At 37.6% G+C, this 17,232-nt stretch overlaps 1 protein-coding gene across 2 annotated transcripts in view; it reads right to left on the bottom strand.

The window, feature by feature from the left end:
• The window catches only part of LOC134227916 (F-box/LRR-repeat protein 7), a 226,938-nt gene that overhangs the window by 45,654 nt on the left and 164,052 nt on the right, over window positions 1-17,232 (bottom strand). The window lies entirely within an intron of this gene.

Raw genomic sequence — 17,232 nt, 5'->3', positions numbered from 1 at the left:
ATAACAAAAGGCACGTTGTTTGTGGTGTCTACTATTCAATCCCAGTTTTGCCCGAAGAATTTAAATCTAAATTGTGCAACATTTTTGTTGCAGCAATGATTAAGAAAGTAGATTTAACTGAAAAGGATTTAATATGCTTTTTAAATACGTAGTGGAAGTATTCAAAGATATTGAAGAACGAAGTACTATTCTTAATGTCGATGGTATCGACAAGAATGTGAGGTTTGTCACAGTTTTACTACAGGGCGACAACCTTGGCATACACCAATTACTACAATTTTCGTCATTCAATGCAAACTTCTATTGTCGGTTTTGTAAAAGAACACGTGAACAATGTCAGCATGATACAGAGGGACATCAAGATTATATGCGAACTGTTGAAGGCTACAACATAGATGTTAGTCTGCAAAAAACCTCCGAAACAGGTTTGAAGGATGAAACAGTTTTTAACCTACTACCCTCATTTCATGCTGTTGAAAATTTGTGTGTTGATCCAATGCATGATTTTTACTGTAGTGGTGTATGCACGTTTGGATTTACTGCTATTTTAAATCACTGTATATACAAAAGACGGTATGTTTCTTTAAAAGAGTTCAATGTAGCAAAACATGTTTTCAGTAAAACAGCACTAGATAGTTCTTTAAAACGAATGCCAGAAATTACTGATATGTACATAGCAAGAAAAAAGGAACGAACAGTAGTACTTAGAACGACAGCAAGTGAGATGAAAGCATTCTCGCACTTTTTTATGCTAATTATGGGTCCATTTGTACCACAAAACGATCCTGTTTGGCAGTACTGTAAGATTCTCGTAAAGTTGACTGAAAAAATGTTATCGCAAACCTTCTCTTCGAAGGATATTGATGAGTTCAATGAACTTAGTAAAACTCATCATACTCTGTATCAAGAATTATTTGATGAACACCTTAAACCCAAGCACCATTTTGTTTGTCATTACGGCACAGTTATAAAAGCTAGCGGAAATGTTGTGCATATGATGAATTTTAGGAATGAAGCAAAACATAAAGGATTCAAAGAGTATGCACACATTATGTCATCGCGTAAGAATGTTTGCTTCACGTTGTGTATGAAAGCTGCCCTGCAGTTCACGAATGACTTGCATACTAAGGCATTTTTCAATTCAACTTTGGACGGGAAAACCTCCGTCTGTGATCTTGTATCACAAATGTATTTCAAAAAATTATCACTACCTTTGCCATTTGAAATTAAACAAGTTAGAACTGCTCAGGAAATCAGTATTAAAGGATGCGCATACAAGATTGAGACGTTTGTTACTAGAACGGAGCTAGAAACCATTAATTTATACGAAATAGTAGATCTGCTAATAACAACAAAGAACGAATTGTTCATAATAGGTCGGCTATGGGAAATAGGAGGATTTGATGAACATTTTTTGGCTTATTCTGTATCGGATGTAACAGATGCATTCCATGTTCTTGGTATAGATGATATCGACGGGCTCCTCCTCCGGGTTTACAATGTTAACAATCGACAACTATTTCAAAAAAAAAATCTGATTTTTATATTGCCTGAAAACAAAAAGGATTTCATGAAGAGAAATAAACTGTAATTTGACTTGAAGAATTCAAAACAATTTTAATATGTTCCTTTATAACTCTTGTGTTTTATGATTTTATGTTCGCAAAATCCTAGATCAGATAATATAGCATAGTGCAATACAGATGGTATATAATTAGGAAGATTTTTTGGATTTCTTGGAAGTTCGATAAAATTTGCATTTACATCACATAACCACTCATGTTATGAACGATTGAATTTATTTTTATCGAACTTTTAAGAACCGTTAAGACTATTATTTATAATCGCATTTTTAGTAAAAAAATAACATTCATTTTATAATACCAATTGAGACGACTAGCGAAGTTGTATATTTCTCGGAATCCGTACATCCGTACCTAGCTTAACTAGTGGTGTGATAATCCAATTTGTCACAGCGTTATATAACGCAACACTATATAGTGAAGATGGGTTAAACGTACAGATTCCGAGAAAAATCCAGCTTCGCTTGTCGCCCATTTCGGTTTTCAACTTAATCGAGAATATTGAATTACATTTAAACGTTTCATAACATCTATTTGTTTTATTTTTCGTTTTATAAGTTTATTTAATAATGATTATCAACCAACTTTATATGGTACATAGACGATAATCATAAAGTATATGTGCTCTACTAATAAAAGTGTCTTGTTATGAGTAATACAGTTTTTATAAAACACACACATAGAATGTATTGTTATGAAGCAATTGCAAAAATCTATATCGCTCACACATAAACATGATATGGACTTTTTCCTCAGTGTATTACGGTACGGCCGAGAGTCATTCGGGGGTGCCTGATTGAATCCGCGCAGGGTCATCAACAATCTTTGTATACAACATGATGAGAAAATTAACCATTCAGTCGAGGTACAGGGTAACGTCAAGCAGAACAATTCACCATAGTAAGCATTTTTTTAAACACAAATTCGATGTTATATAATAACCATCCAATTCGGAAGTTTATAAGCATTCAGAATATGCAATAATACGCATACCTTTCTATGTATTTTGAATAAATAAAAAAATCCTTTTGAGTGTAGGGGAAATGTGTATAAAATGCGCCACCACGTTTTCTTGGCCAATAACCAAAATTTCGTCTCAAAATCATGAGCAGTTGAAGCCAATAAACATTTACAAGTCGTCACGCAAAAAAAAACTCCAAGCAAAGTAAAAAAAGTTTTTTGGCTCTTTCCGATGCTAGACCTAGACCAACATTTGAAAAGGGCGTAACAGCCGAAATTAATTTATTCCGGTTCCTTGTCTATGTATAAGCTACATATATATGTTGACGAGGAACTGGAAAGAATAAATTTTGGCTGTTATTTCATTTGCAAATGTTGGTCTATTTATTTTCTCCCTACTATTATCAGTCTGATATATTGATTACTTTCCAGTAGGGTAGAGAACGATTTGGGCAGCACCCCCTATTCCCGTCCGCAACCTTAATAACTCGACCACGTTTCAACCAAATGGCTTGATTTTTTGTACATGTTTAGTTTTTGTTGATATCTAGTGATAGCATAGCATAGCATATGTGATTGTACAAATCGTGAGTGGCTATACAATGCTCAATTGAGCAATCTACCGTATATTGTCGCAAATTGGTACTTGGGATTAGTACCTTTTCCTATACAGTAGCAGTTGTATACCTGGCCACGTCCTTACAATCACGGAAGGAAGGGAAGGAATGTTAGTTCAACATCTACTAGTGAAGATGCAGGGAACCCATACTACCTTCATAGATGTCTCAGGAAGGAAAATTATTGTTAGTGGCCGCGCAATGCAGAACACAAAATTTCGGTCACTCGCGCGATCGTTCTGCTGTCCGAAACAAGAGCCAACACGCACTAAACTGATTAACTTTATTACCGGCCGCGCAATGCGGAACACAAAATTTCGGTCACGTTATCAAGGTTGTGAATGGGATTAGGGGGTGTTGCCCAAATGGTCCCGCTCCCTTTTTATGACTGACAATAAATAATGTTATGCAGAAGAGCGTGAAATTTCATTGAAAAATGCTCGAATATTTTGATTATCATTTTTTTGGTAGCGCATATTAGCCAGCATCGTTCATTTTTAATGGAAAAACATAATCTTGAAAAAAATCGTTTTCTTGTAATATTGTTGGTTTTTTCAAATAAATTTCTGTACAATATAATGAGTAATGACTGATATGTTAGATAATTGATAAACTCTTCGAAAATACATTGTTTCAGATGAAATCTCCATTAAATTAAGAGGTTTGCTTAGCTGCATATATTGACCATACTTCTCCTACAAAGCTAAGGCTGATACAAATCATTAAAAAAAACTATCCAACCCTAACCCCCCTCCCTATTGTTTAACAAATCTGACGAGTTGTTTTATTTCATTAAAAACATATTTTAATAACTATTTTTATTTTTCACCCCCTTGACCAGACGAAGACCACCAGCACATATTTTTTAAAAATATTTGTAACAACCTGATTTAAATTCTACCACGTATTCGCAAGACACAGATGCAGAGTTGATAATACACAAAAACCTCACACCCCGTGTGTACAGCAAATGATGCAATCATATCATACATTTACTCTACAGGTCGGTTCCGTCTCTGTCAACAAGCATGTAATGTATTTTTTCTGGAACAATTCTGTTTGCCGGTTCACATGAGATTTTTTTTTCCTTTAAAAATGTTTTCATTTAAAAATCAAAAAAGACCATGCTGAAAGTGGCTGGTTCGATTCCTGGTCCGGTCTAGGGAAGGAGCAAAACTTTCACCTGTCGTCGAAAAATAAAATAAGTGAAAAAAGTAAAAACAATGTTTAGAAAATCAGAAGATCCAAGACCGAAACTATAAACATAGGAGTTCGCCGCCGTATGAAGGAAGAGATGCTTGGCTCAGAAGATTTCCATTCCGTGAATCTTCGGGCAAACCAAATTTCGGGAAGTTGGAGGATACTGCGAACGTTTCCTCAAAAATGAAGAGGCGGATTTCGGCATTTGAAATGCGAATGAACATCTGATCAAACAAGCAGCCCTCTTATTGGAACCATCTCAAACTAGACAACACGATGTTCCCCATTACCGCACTGCTTCAATATCGGATGTAATCTAGGGCATATTCGGCAACAATTCATCTATACATACAAGTAAGACCCATCCAATTTATTCTCTAGAATTCCTTATCTCCGCTAATCGGAGATAATAATTGCTTTCGGATTATCTTATATATTTCTTGCTCTTTTTGTATATGAGCGCTGTTAATGGAGGTTGTATATGGCACTATGTAAATAATAGATTCGATGTCCTTATTGCTGTTGCCTTAAAAACTGCTTTAAACTGAATCGGTTACCGATGCATATATACATGTACTGCGTGATCCTAAAAAAAAACAATGGTTTTGTCCATGTTTAAATTAAAAACTTTTTTTTTATTCTTTATTATCGAGACTTTCAGCTGATATGATATAAATGCGCATTTTATTCCAACTTAAATATAGACCGTGTGAGTTTACGTTTGTTTTTCATCACTTTAATTTCTTTTTCTTTTTCTCGTTCCAGAGAGCGAGTAATGGCGCTTAAACCTAGGCCTATATGTACACTGATGTACATAAGTATTCGTCATGTTTTCATAGTCATCTATCTGAATTTATGCGAATACTTTTGCTCATCAGTGTATAAGCCAGGGCACTAGACTAAAAACTGTGTCCCATCCCAAGACGTCGAGGACCCAAGGAGTGTACATTAATCTTCTTAGGAAAGTCACTCCCAACGATTCGTCAATCATCTTTCCCCCTGAATGTGAAACGGTTGGTACGGCTGTCCCCGTTTCTTCCTTTCGTAGATTCAAAACTCTTCGTTGATCATGTTATTGATTACTAAATAATCTGATTGCCGGGGAGTTCTGGATTTTCTCCCAAATTCAAGCCTGCACGGTGGGCCTGGCCGTTTTAATACTTGTGTCATATTTATGATATGCTGCAAATATTTTAATGCAGACAAGAAAATGCTCGGGAATACAACCGACATCTCCAGGATGCTTTTCAATAATGGCTGTGCATGTGCTAAGACAAGACAAGACAAGACAAGACAAATGTTTTCATTGATACATGTGTGCTTTCTAGTGCGTGTATGCAAGTGTAATCCAAACCTGAAAATAAGCTACATAAAACTAAAAGGTTTATTATAACCTACGCACCTAATCTTTCACCGCCGAACTGTTGGACATCAGTTGTGAGCTTATCATCATTGAGCTTATCGTCGATCATCATGCCCAGATGCTTTAATGACCTCACGGAGTTATCCTGTGCAGGTCCCTACTCTTTCGCTTGCTGCAAACCATGGCGATTATGCACTACAACGACCGCGCTCTTGTGATGTGCAAGGAATTATCTCCTCGAGTTGAGCCATTCATCGATTCTGTCAATCGCATATGAAGCCTTTAGTTCGATTTCAACGAGAGTTCCACCCGTCACCTCTAGCATTACGTCATTCGTGAAGCCTTCTATTTGTACACCGGCCGGGAGACTTAAGCGTAATACTCCGTCGTACATGATATTCCACAGAACTGGTCCGAGGATCGATCCCTGTGGAACACCCGCTGACACTTCTATCGACTGCTGACCAACGTCGGTGTCATATATCAACATCCTGTTCTGAAAATAACTTTTCAGTATCCTGCACAGATAATCCGGAACCCTCAACCCAGCTAGCATTGTTAAACGCATTCTTTACATCAAGTGTAATCAATGCGCAGTACCTAAAACCTCGCCTATTCAAACCACGCGCTACCTTTGCCGTATCCGTTACCGATCTTACCTACTTCTATGGTAGGGCGGCCTTTACGGAAACCATACTGGTTGCTATTCTATTCTGGATTACCCTCTCTAGCAACTTCCCAGCTGTGTCGAGTAGGTAAATTGGTCTGTATACCGAAGGATCTCCCGGCGGTTTGCCGGGGTTCGGCAATAGCACCAATTTCTGCTGTTTCCATCGGTCTGGGAAGTTTCCTTCATCCAGGCAACGTTGGAGGCAGATCCTAAACATATCTGGATCAGCAAGAATAACATGTTTAAGGACCAGGTTTGACCATTCGGGCTTGGTGCTTTATTGAACTTAAATTTTCTTGCAGCTATGATAAGCCCCTCGTTAGTCACTAGCGGTACCACGTCGACTGACTCATATGGTGTAGCGGGCCAGTTCGATGATTAATGTTTCGGAAACAAACCTTCTACTATTCTGGATAGCATCCCTGGGAATCTCTCAGGAGGCGTGCTGCCATCACTATCCTGTATGCATCCCTCATGGGGTATTATTTGGTATCCAGCACAGCTGCTCAAAGCAGGCTCTTTTGCTACATTTTAACTCGTAGTTCAGAGCTCTGCTCGCTGACTGGAATACCCGGCGTATATCGAAGCGTATGTTCTAGCTTCTAGCACGTCGAAACCCTCTTTTAGCTCTAAGACAGGTTCTACGAAGATCTGCGATCGTTTTCGACCACCAGTACACTGGTTGTCGATTACCGAGAGGTCCTCCTTGGCATCGTTATCTCGCAGTTACGCGTTAGTATCTCGGTTAATTCGCCGCCACTTAGTCCTGTAGTCCGAGTTTCCCATCGTAGTTCCTCCTCTAACAGTTCCGGGTTAAACTGTGAGGTGCGCCATCCTGCATCAGTAGCACCAACCCGTGCGAGCTTGATGGTTTTCAGCTCCACACCTACGGCATAGCTTCCTGCGGTCAGGCCCCTTACTCATAGTCTTCAAGACGTCTAGACGATAATCGCCTCGCCTCTGTATTTTTGCTTGCCACTGCCATTGAAAGGCGCACCCTTTTCTCACACCCTTCATCCTTCTTAGCAGTGCACTATGGGGAGAGGGGTGGCCATTTATCGAAGAATTTACTATCTTCAATTTGTCTAATTTATATATCATATGAAAGTATATACCCTAGATAAGTGAATCGAAAAATATTGAAGCGTTGAGTTTATTCAGTCAAAATATATGGGTTAGCGAAGTGATGAAAATAAAAAAATCATTCCTTTCTTTGATTTGTATGTTATGAAGTTATTTTTTTTCCAAATATTAGATTTTATATACTATTTCAAAGCTTAAAACCTTAGCTTTGGATAGTTTGGTTTGTTTTGCACACAAAGATTAATATCAAAAAGTTGTAGAAGAAAACTTTAGTTACCATAATTCTATATAATGGCTATCAAATGATACCACAAACCTAATGTCCCCTCATCTGTAAATGGGGCATTGAAATACAACCCTCGCACCACCTTTTAGTGAGCTTGCGAATATTTGCGCTTTTACGAGAACGCAGCAATCCAACTTTTCTTGAAAATTGTGGTTTTTATTCTCTATACCTCGTAATGATTAGAAAATGAGCAACATTATCAATAGAAATATGATTGCCCAAAAAAAAAATTACATTGGTGACATTTTTTTAAGGGTTAACGATGGCCCCTAGAGGGTTTAAAAAGGTTCTTAAAATTTCCTTCACATAATATATGTTGCATAGAAACAGTTTTCATTGATTTATTTTTGTATGGGAATTCCCCATAGTGCAGTGGCCTACTCGGCTCCATTTGCCGCACTCTTAGCGGCTTGCTGACGACTCTGCTTCGCCTTTTTGATATTCACGACCTTCGTCCACGGTAGGTCCTCCTCCCGGCGATCCTTAGTTAACCTTTTTGGTGGAAGCACTGTTTTCCGTTGATCCTTATGGCCAACTGTCCGCTCAATCCTCTCCCGGCGAGTTTCCGCATCTCTCCTCTTAGGTGGTATCCTTTTAGCTACATTCAGGTCAACCACTTGCGTGACCTTACTTAGCTTCGGAGTTGCACCGCTTATGGCCATCCGCTTTTGGAGTTCCGCAGATCACGGATTTTATGCTCCGCCTTCTTACTGACCTCTAGCAAAGTCTTTCATTCCGATTTCGCATCCACGACTAGAGTGCAGAGGGTCAGTACGGCCTGTTTCCTTATTATAGTTTACGCGGGTATCCAGAAAGGACATAAATCACGAGATTCAAATATTTTTCAATTGTTTTAGTGAATGAATGCGTCAGTCTATTTACGGGTCAATCCATTTTACAATTACGGCGCCTTTCTTGGCAGCAACATGATTATTTCATTTAAAAAATTAAAAAAAAAACATGAATGAAAACATGAACCAACGAATGTGTCCTATTTTGCTCCAGATTCAAACTAGAATAGTGGTCGAAGATTTGGAATTAAACTGAATCACTACTGATTTTACTCTTAGTAGTTTTGTAAATACATTTTGTAAATAATTCAGCATTTCAACTAATTCTTCGATAATGTATTTGATTGATCAATTGTGTTGTTTAATAATGCACGAGAAATGCATAATCACTGCGAGGTAGATTAATCTGGGCTTTTTTTTCTAAAATGTCACAGAAACATAGTCAAGTCATGCTGCAGTACCTAAGAGATCTCAAACCTAGAGATGGTCGCTATGGCACACTTCAACAAGAGTGAAAACAAAAAAGATAGCCACAAATGCTATTCGGCAGTTATTGGCAATAAAACGAAACATTCCTGTACTTAATGCATAAATATTATAAAATACATTTCGCGAGGGTTGCATATCACTCTACCCTGTCGCACAAAATGCACCCACTAACCTCATAGGCGTAACTAGAGTTTCGGTCTAGGGGGGGGCCATGGCACCAGCTGGTGGGATGAAATTTTCAAAGGCGATTTAAAGCACTGTGCGCATGAATTGCAATAGAAATTGTTTGACTAAGTTTATCGCTCATTCGTCCTAGAACTAACATAAAAAAAATCGCGAATAATACAATTGATTTCCAATGATGCTGTGATTACTTCAAAATGCTGTGTCTGTGTCAACTTGTCTTCTCCATGTTACTAAATGTGGATAAGTGTGTAATCTAAGATTCAAGAATCTTCTTCGAATTATCTATAAATGATATTCGATATGAGTATGTTTCTGAAAGTTTTCAAGCATTTCCATGATTACTTAATGCATAAAGATCTCGATTTTTTTGAAACTTAAAATTTTGGAAACTCTTTAGATGTGGAATAAATTCCACGAATTTTTTTCATAACCAATATAAGTATTCATGCAATTCCAAAATGTATGCTATGTGCTGAAATAGTTAAGTACCGATGAACACAAATTTGGAATCCTAAAGTGTTTTTTATGAGTCATAAAATTATGAGTCATAAATTAAATTCCAGAATAACATAGGGTTTTTGTAGTTACTGACGTTAGGAAAAGGCCTTATTATGGTTTTCTGAATAGGTGAGAGATTTCTCTGCAAAAATCAAAGAGACTTGAGAAGCAACCAAATCGATTTGAATTGTGCTGCAAAAGAAATGTTTTCTGATACGAACTGGTTTCTAAATCTATTTTTTTTATCCTAAAAAACAAATTCTAACTAAAGCAGGCACAAAAGAGTTTTCCGATGATCCTTATGAAATCGCCAAAAAAATTAAATGGAACAAGATCTTTTGAGGATTACAAAAATATTTCTTTAATGCAATCTCTGTTGTGAGTGCGAAGGTTGCCTAAGTTTTGTCCTAATACTTTCAATAGAATGCGTTGTTGATTTTTCTGTCATTGTAACAAAGATTTTTAAGTTTATATCTTTCTGTGCCAGAATTATATAGCGAGAGCAAAAAGCTCCAGAGGAATTTGATCAACTGTTTTGCGGCATACCTTGCGATTAACTCGAAGATTTTCGAAAGAATGGTCGTTCGAAATTTCATTGACCGGATTTGTGTACATGTGCTCATTTTGATGTAGTTGCTTCAGTCTTTTTTTAAGCGGATGGTAGTTTAATAGAACAGAAATATTTATATCTTAATACAATTATGTTTTTATGTTTCTGCGACCAGGATACTAGTCAAACAAATGCAGAACAAATTTATTATTTTAAGCTAGCAACTGAATTAGAAGCAGTATTGATTTTAGCCTAAAAATCGGGAAAATGTTCCCGGGGGTCCAACTTAAATATTTCGATGCTTTGCTGAACAAATGGTCATAGATGTGATAACGCAACAAAAAATATGTTTATAGAATTCATAATCAAAATTAAGAAATATGTAGGAAATATGTAAATGAAATAAAAACTGACTAAGTTGGAATTACTTTTCAAAATTTTCTGGGGGGGGCCACAAGTAGGTCTGGAGGGGGCCAGGCCCCCTCCGGCCCCCCCTTATTTACGCCAATGACTAACCTTCGCGGTCGCTATTTTCAGGAGACATGAAGCGTGGGTGTACTTTACTTACTGTTGACGGTATCCTCACGCGTTCGGCGAAGCGAAGTTAAATTGAGCTCCAGGTTACATTAATGTAAAAACAATCTCCTACTCACTTCAGATAGGTGCAGAAGAAAGAAACTTATGTAACATTATAATGACTTGCGGGAGTTCCGACTGGTAGCGAAGGAAAATAACGAGTTAACATTTAATGTTATTTGAAATTCTCTGAGGAAGAGAAAAACAGACAGTTTCATTCATATTGTATGAAGTTTAGCCTGTTTAGTGTTTAGGCTTTAAGATGAATTCAGTCATTTGTGCAATACAAAACAAATTAATCTATATTTTTTTAACCAGTAAGATAAGATCGCGACAAGAGCTAAAAATTTGTCAAACCATTCGCAACAATGTTCTGCATCCCTGTCTTGTCCCGACACGAACTACTTACAGATCGCCGTCGCGTTGGTCGCGATCGTCAATAATCATACAATATGTGAGTAATTATAATGATATAGGATGCTTTATGTTTCTTCTTCATAAATGCTGACGAGAATTTATGTAGATGGTTGGGCAGTGATTGCGCGACATGCTTGCCGATGATGATGCTGATGGATATACTTCACACAAGTGGGTATTTGCTGGCAGACGGTGACTACACGGTGAGGCGCGTTGCGTTGGCTGTTGTCGTAAAATCTCCGCCTGCCTTTGATCTGATCCTTATCCCTACTTTATTCGAACTGGGGCCGCGCAATGCCCCATACACAACACAACGGGAGTAACCCGAACCACATTTTTCGAAATAGTCCCCCGAGGAGGAGGAGGAGAGAACAAATTGGCAACTGTGCGACAGCCGCGCATCGACGACGCACAAACCGTGTATTTTACTGCGTTGGTTGTGCACGACAGCGATTCGGCCAAACGCAGAAAGGTTGATGGATGAATTAAGCTCTCTTTGCATGTTGCCCGATTTCGCAGCTTTGGGGCCACTAGCTGACGATGAAGATGATTATGATGGTGGGATGGGGCTGCGAGTTTACGATGCATCACCACCATGAGAGAATGGACATGAAACGGGTTGGCCATTATTTCTGTTCAAGTATTTGTGATAAGGATCTGGACGTGGAGCTGTTTTGCTTCTCTCTTGACGATTGACGGTTTGTGGGTGAATGTGAAGTATGGTACTTTAAGTGTAGTTATTTCATTGAGTTGAAATGTTCCATTTTAAAGGACGATTTACGGTAAGTTGATAATTGGTCAGTTTCGGTTTCTAATTTTTACATTAAGTTTTCAGAATGATCCCAAAACATAGCGTGTCCGGGTGACAGCCAGTGATTCAAGGTTGTACTAGATGTGAATCAAATGCCGCTATTTAACTACAGTATGATCAACGGATCTCCATCAGTTAGCCTTGTGAGCAAAGGCGTAGGATTTCCAATCCGGAAACGGTAAGTTCGGTTCTCGGTCCGGTCCACGATGTTTTTTTCCTCAAAACAGATTGAAAAAATAATCTAACGGGCTGGGATATTCAAGTTTTAGTAAAAAAAATAGTAAAATTGGTTAATCTACAATTTGGTTAATTCAACAATGTTGACGTTTTTGACATCACATAAATCCGTCCGTTCAACCCAAGGCTAAATCATTTTAATATAGGGAGCGGGACCATTTGGGCAGCACCCCCTATTCCCGTCTGCAACGTTAATAACTCGACCGCGTTCCAATCAAATGGCTTGATTGTTTGTACATCACTAGATAACGACAGACACTAACCATGTACTAAAAAACAAGTAATTCGGTTGTAATACGCTCGAGTAATGAACATAGCGGGCTTGGTAGTCATATGGCTATACTGCTTCTGCCTCATACGCAGGAGGTCGTGGGTTCAATCCCAGGTCCGTTCCATTCTCCTACTTTGTATCTTTCTCTATATTTCTCATGTTCTAGCAATCGCTAGAACTGGAAATGGACTTCCATGCCGTTTCCATTACTATTCCTATACCTTCAACTTGAGTATTCTAACAGTAATCTGCTAGAATTGGAAATGAACTGAAAAGCTCGTTTCCTACATCAAATTGGAAATTCCATCAGTTGCCTTTTCCTATCTATCACATTAGCAGCTCGTTAACCAAGACGGACATCTGCCTCTCGAACCTAACCCAAAAATTCCAACAAATTCCGCATGAACTCGTGGCAAGTGCAGAGGTATATTCGGCTTGCAGTGAGCGACTGATTGCATCATCATTTCCTCCCCCTTCTCTATATTGACTTGCATTCTGACGTGGCAGGCGCCAGTATGACCTAACAAATTGTACATTAAAGATGTGAGCTAGTCCCAAGCAAACATCTGATGGTTCCCTGTGCAAGAACAGCTGATCTGGTCATAATGGAGTAGCAACTACGAGCAGTCAATCAAGCTCAAGCTCAAGCTTTAATGCGCTCGAGTAATGGACGTTGTTGAGGGGAATAGGGGGTGCTGTCCAAATGGTTCTCTACCCTATTCTACTATATTCTATATTCTACTAACACGTGGTTTTGAAAAGCAGTCAGCTTAAATTATGCCATTTTTGTGATAATATATCATGAAAACATTCTTTCATATATTCAACCAGTCAAAGCGATCTTAGCATACTACAGAACAATAATGGTTTCCATAGTTACTAGTGTGTGCTGTATTATTTCATAGTTTTTTTATTTAATTTGTCATATACTCTTCTTCCAAAGGTTGGTTTGTTACCAGCAAAATATAAAAAAACGGTAGTAGATTTGCCCATTACTCGCTTATTATTAGTTGCAATTTTTTAGCACAAAAACTGCAAAGAAACTGGTTGGCTTTAAAATAAAGTTTTAAAATGCGTTTTCAAACCTCTGATATATCACACTTTTCGGATATTGTACTTCGTTCGATTAGTAAACGCAAATTATGTATTTAACAAAACTATGAACCCAGCTGGTCATTCCAACCAAAATACGAGAGCCGATGTCTAATGTTTAAAACTAATAGTTTAGACAATAGACAATAGACACTGAAGACGACCACACAGTTGTGGTCGAAATACGTATCTGCAAAGATATCAAAATAATTGGTGGAATTAAATTGAGATTCGATTCTGGGACCATTGCTTAACTTAGCTTTGACTGACCACACATATCTATGGTTGCGACTCCGTGATTGACCAGAATCAGTGAAATTGCACAAAGAATCAACTGAATGATTGACTGGGATTGTTCAAGCATTCTCAGTGTGTAAGTTTCAGTGACTCTAATATTCAAATGATCAATTCGATTCTGGGAGCATTGCACGGAGAAACTAAATTTACCCATTAATGGGTACTTTTATATGCTATTTCTTTCTACAAGCAGAAAAATTTACCCATTTTTGAAGTTCGGCGGCATAACTCATTAATGAGTTATGCCTCCGAACTTCAAAAAATGGGCAATTTTTTCTGCTAAGATCAGTACTGGTAGCTTTCGTGACATTGTTGCATTTTCATTTTCAAGAGTCCAAATGAAAATGTAGCCGTCTCCCACATTACAAGCAGTCATGATAGGAATGTTGCTTTGTTTTGAAATCTAAATTTCCAAATAATTTTAATAGATCTGTGCAAATAACGATGACTAGTCGATAAAATGATTGTATTGTTTTTGATTTTCGAGTTAGAAGTAACATTATTGAAAACAAACAGCTTGTTTACAATAGTTTGATGCGCTTTCATGAAATAAAAATCCGTGAAAATTTGGCAGAATTCCTTTCATTGTTTATGTTTTCTATGAAAGCGGAAGAGAATAAAATGTAAATATCGTGTGACCTCTCTCAATGAAAGTGAAAATCTCAGTACTGCCTGAGATAAAGAGATTGCACAAAAAAGTATCCATTAATGGGTAAACGAAAATCTCCGTATGTGCAATGGTGCAAAGGGTCGACTTGAAAGATCTCCATCCTGAGCAGTGACGCCGGGAGTGGGTAGGACAAGTAGGACATGTCCTACAAGCGAATTTTCCTGGGTGGCAAAGTCAAGCCAATGCCTTACCCATGATTCTGGTAACATATCATCCTCGACACCATCTAGGTCATGGTTTCCCAAACTGTGGGTCCCGACCCCCAGGGGGGTCGCGAGCGGATTGTTGGTGGGTCGCGTAGAACAAATATTAATTGCAGCTCGAATGCCGAACCTTTTAATCTTTTTTTTCAGGAACATAATTTCAAGTTCAAACCGCAATTGTTTTTAAATATTGATCACCACGCTATTTTAGAAAACATTTATGCCTAAAAGCTGTCCCCTTAATGAAGTAAAATAAAAATATTTTGATAAACAATATCATGTTTGTCATTTTTTGCATTTGTACATGAAGGTAACGTGAATATTTTTGTAAAACTTGCCGAAACAGATGACATTCTGATTCAATTAATGCTTAATAGGGTTTCTCACCCCATTCCCGGCCTAATATGCGCACGACTGCATTATTTAATTGATATTTATGACTAGGGGCAACTTTTCTGAATTTAGTGGGCCGTGTAATATTGCGATGGGGTTCACCTCTGCTTCAAAAATAGTTATTCTTGCTAAACACCGCTTGAAAAAGCTTTTATTTGGTTTAAATTAACATGGTGCAGCACTCATTTCAGTCATAGGCGATTGCTTATCCGGCATACCCCAAATCTCCTCGGCATACGCAATATTTTACTCAATCTCTCAACATCTTACTCTCATTCTCTCTCTCGGGACGGTAGAAAATGCGACGTAAACAAAAATATGCACGTTCCACGACAACAAGATGCCAGATGGTATTATTCATATTTACTCATCCAAATTTCTTCCAAACACTTAAAAACAATATCTTTTCCACCTTTTGAAATCGAGAGAATTATAAATAACATGATAGCGTCAACGTATTAGACAGTTTTCCTATTAACGATGAAGGATTATCTTCATACTAAAATAAGACTTATGGCCTTTTGGCAGCACTGTACAGCTAGAAGTTCTTGGGCCGAGGTGATTTTTTGTTCGGTTTGAGGATACATTTTAAAATGTATTCCAATATGTTTATATAAAATCTAGTGATACGAACAATTACAAAAGATTGAAGTGCGTGAGTTTAGCATTATTGTGTGGTGATAAACAGCCTGAAGCAATGGTTGTATCGAGCACTGTGACGATTTTCAGGTAGGTGTTTATTTGATGATACCGTTTTGTAAAAGTGGAAAGAATCACTCCGGCTCAGTGGTGTTGCAACGAAGAGCAAAAGTTTGAAATCTACATTTTTATTTTCTATAATTGGATCGATTAGGAGTGAAATAAATGGTTGAAAAATATTGAATATTGTGCGAGATAAATAGGAGACTTTTTTAAAATGATCAATCATAAACCTACGGCTACTAAACAGTATAAATCATTAGCTTTCTGTGCAGTGAGCCGGGAATGGGGTCCATAGGCCCAAGTAGTGATTTACCCTACTACTTGGTAATTTTTTTTCATAGGTGGGTCGCGAGACATATAGAATCTTGCTAGGTGGGTCGCATACCCAAAAGTTTGGGAAGCTCTGATCTAGGTTATTACTATTGTCTTTATTCAAGCGATTGTTGTTATTTTTGTTATTTTAACAACTAACAACTAATTTATAACAACATTTTGTATCATTATTTTTCTGAAATAAATAACTTCCCTTGTTTTATTTTTGTTATGCATTCTTGATCGGGTCTAATCCCGTTCGGAAAAGGTAAGGAAATGCAGGCATTTATCTGAAATTAAAGAATATTAATTATCAAAATAAATCAACACAAGAAAGATTTTCACTTACCTGAACCATGGTTAAATTTGCATAACAAATTGAGCAAATATAACAAATAGTCTTGTACTGTACATACTTCTTTCAAATAAATCAAAAATCTTCAAATCCACAAAATTTTCACTTTACAAATATGGCGTCAGAGCGGCACTTGATCTAAACTGAGAGCTCGATAATTTTACGGGGTTCTCAGTGAAGTGCTTTGGTTTTACTGAACGATCGTTTTTTTTTGACAAGTATAGGGAGAACAGAGCTGATCGGTAATGTATATTACCGAAGCTCAGTATTAAACTTTTAACTACTGAGGCATCGGTAGAAATTATTGTAGATATTAGTAAATGAACCACAAATAACTGAGCTCCCCGTTGAAATTTTATTGCCTTTCTCGTATACAAAGTATACGTAAAGGCTATATGTTCGCTCCAAAAACGAACTTTTTATAGGAGTCCCGGAGACCCATAGTGTTATATACCGATCGACTCAGCTCGACGAATTGAGGTGATGTCTGTGTGTGCGTGTGTGTGTATGTGTGTGCGCAAATAATAATAATCACTCATTTTCAGGCACTTATCCTTAACCGATTTGCCTTAACCGAGTTGCATTTGACGCGGAATCTTGTCTCATTGTTTCGTATTGAA

Source organism: Armigeres subalbatus, chromosome 3 (genome assembly GCF_024139115.2).
Source record: "Armigeres subalbatus isolate Guangzhou_Male chromosome 3, GZ_Asu_2, whole genome shotgun sequence".
NCBI classification, from domain to species: domain Eukaryota; kingdom Metazoa; phylum Arthropoda; class Insecta; order Diptera; family Culicidae; genus Armigeres; species Armigeres subalbatus.
Note: the sequence above shows the minus strand (reverse complement) of the source record. Positions and strands in the feature narration are given on the sequence as shown.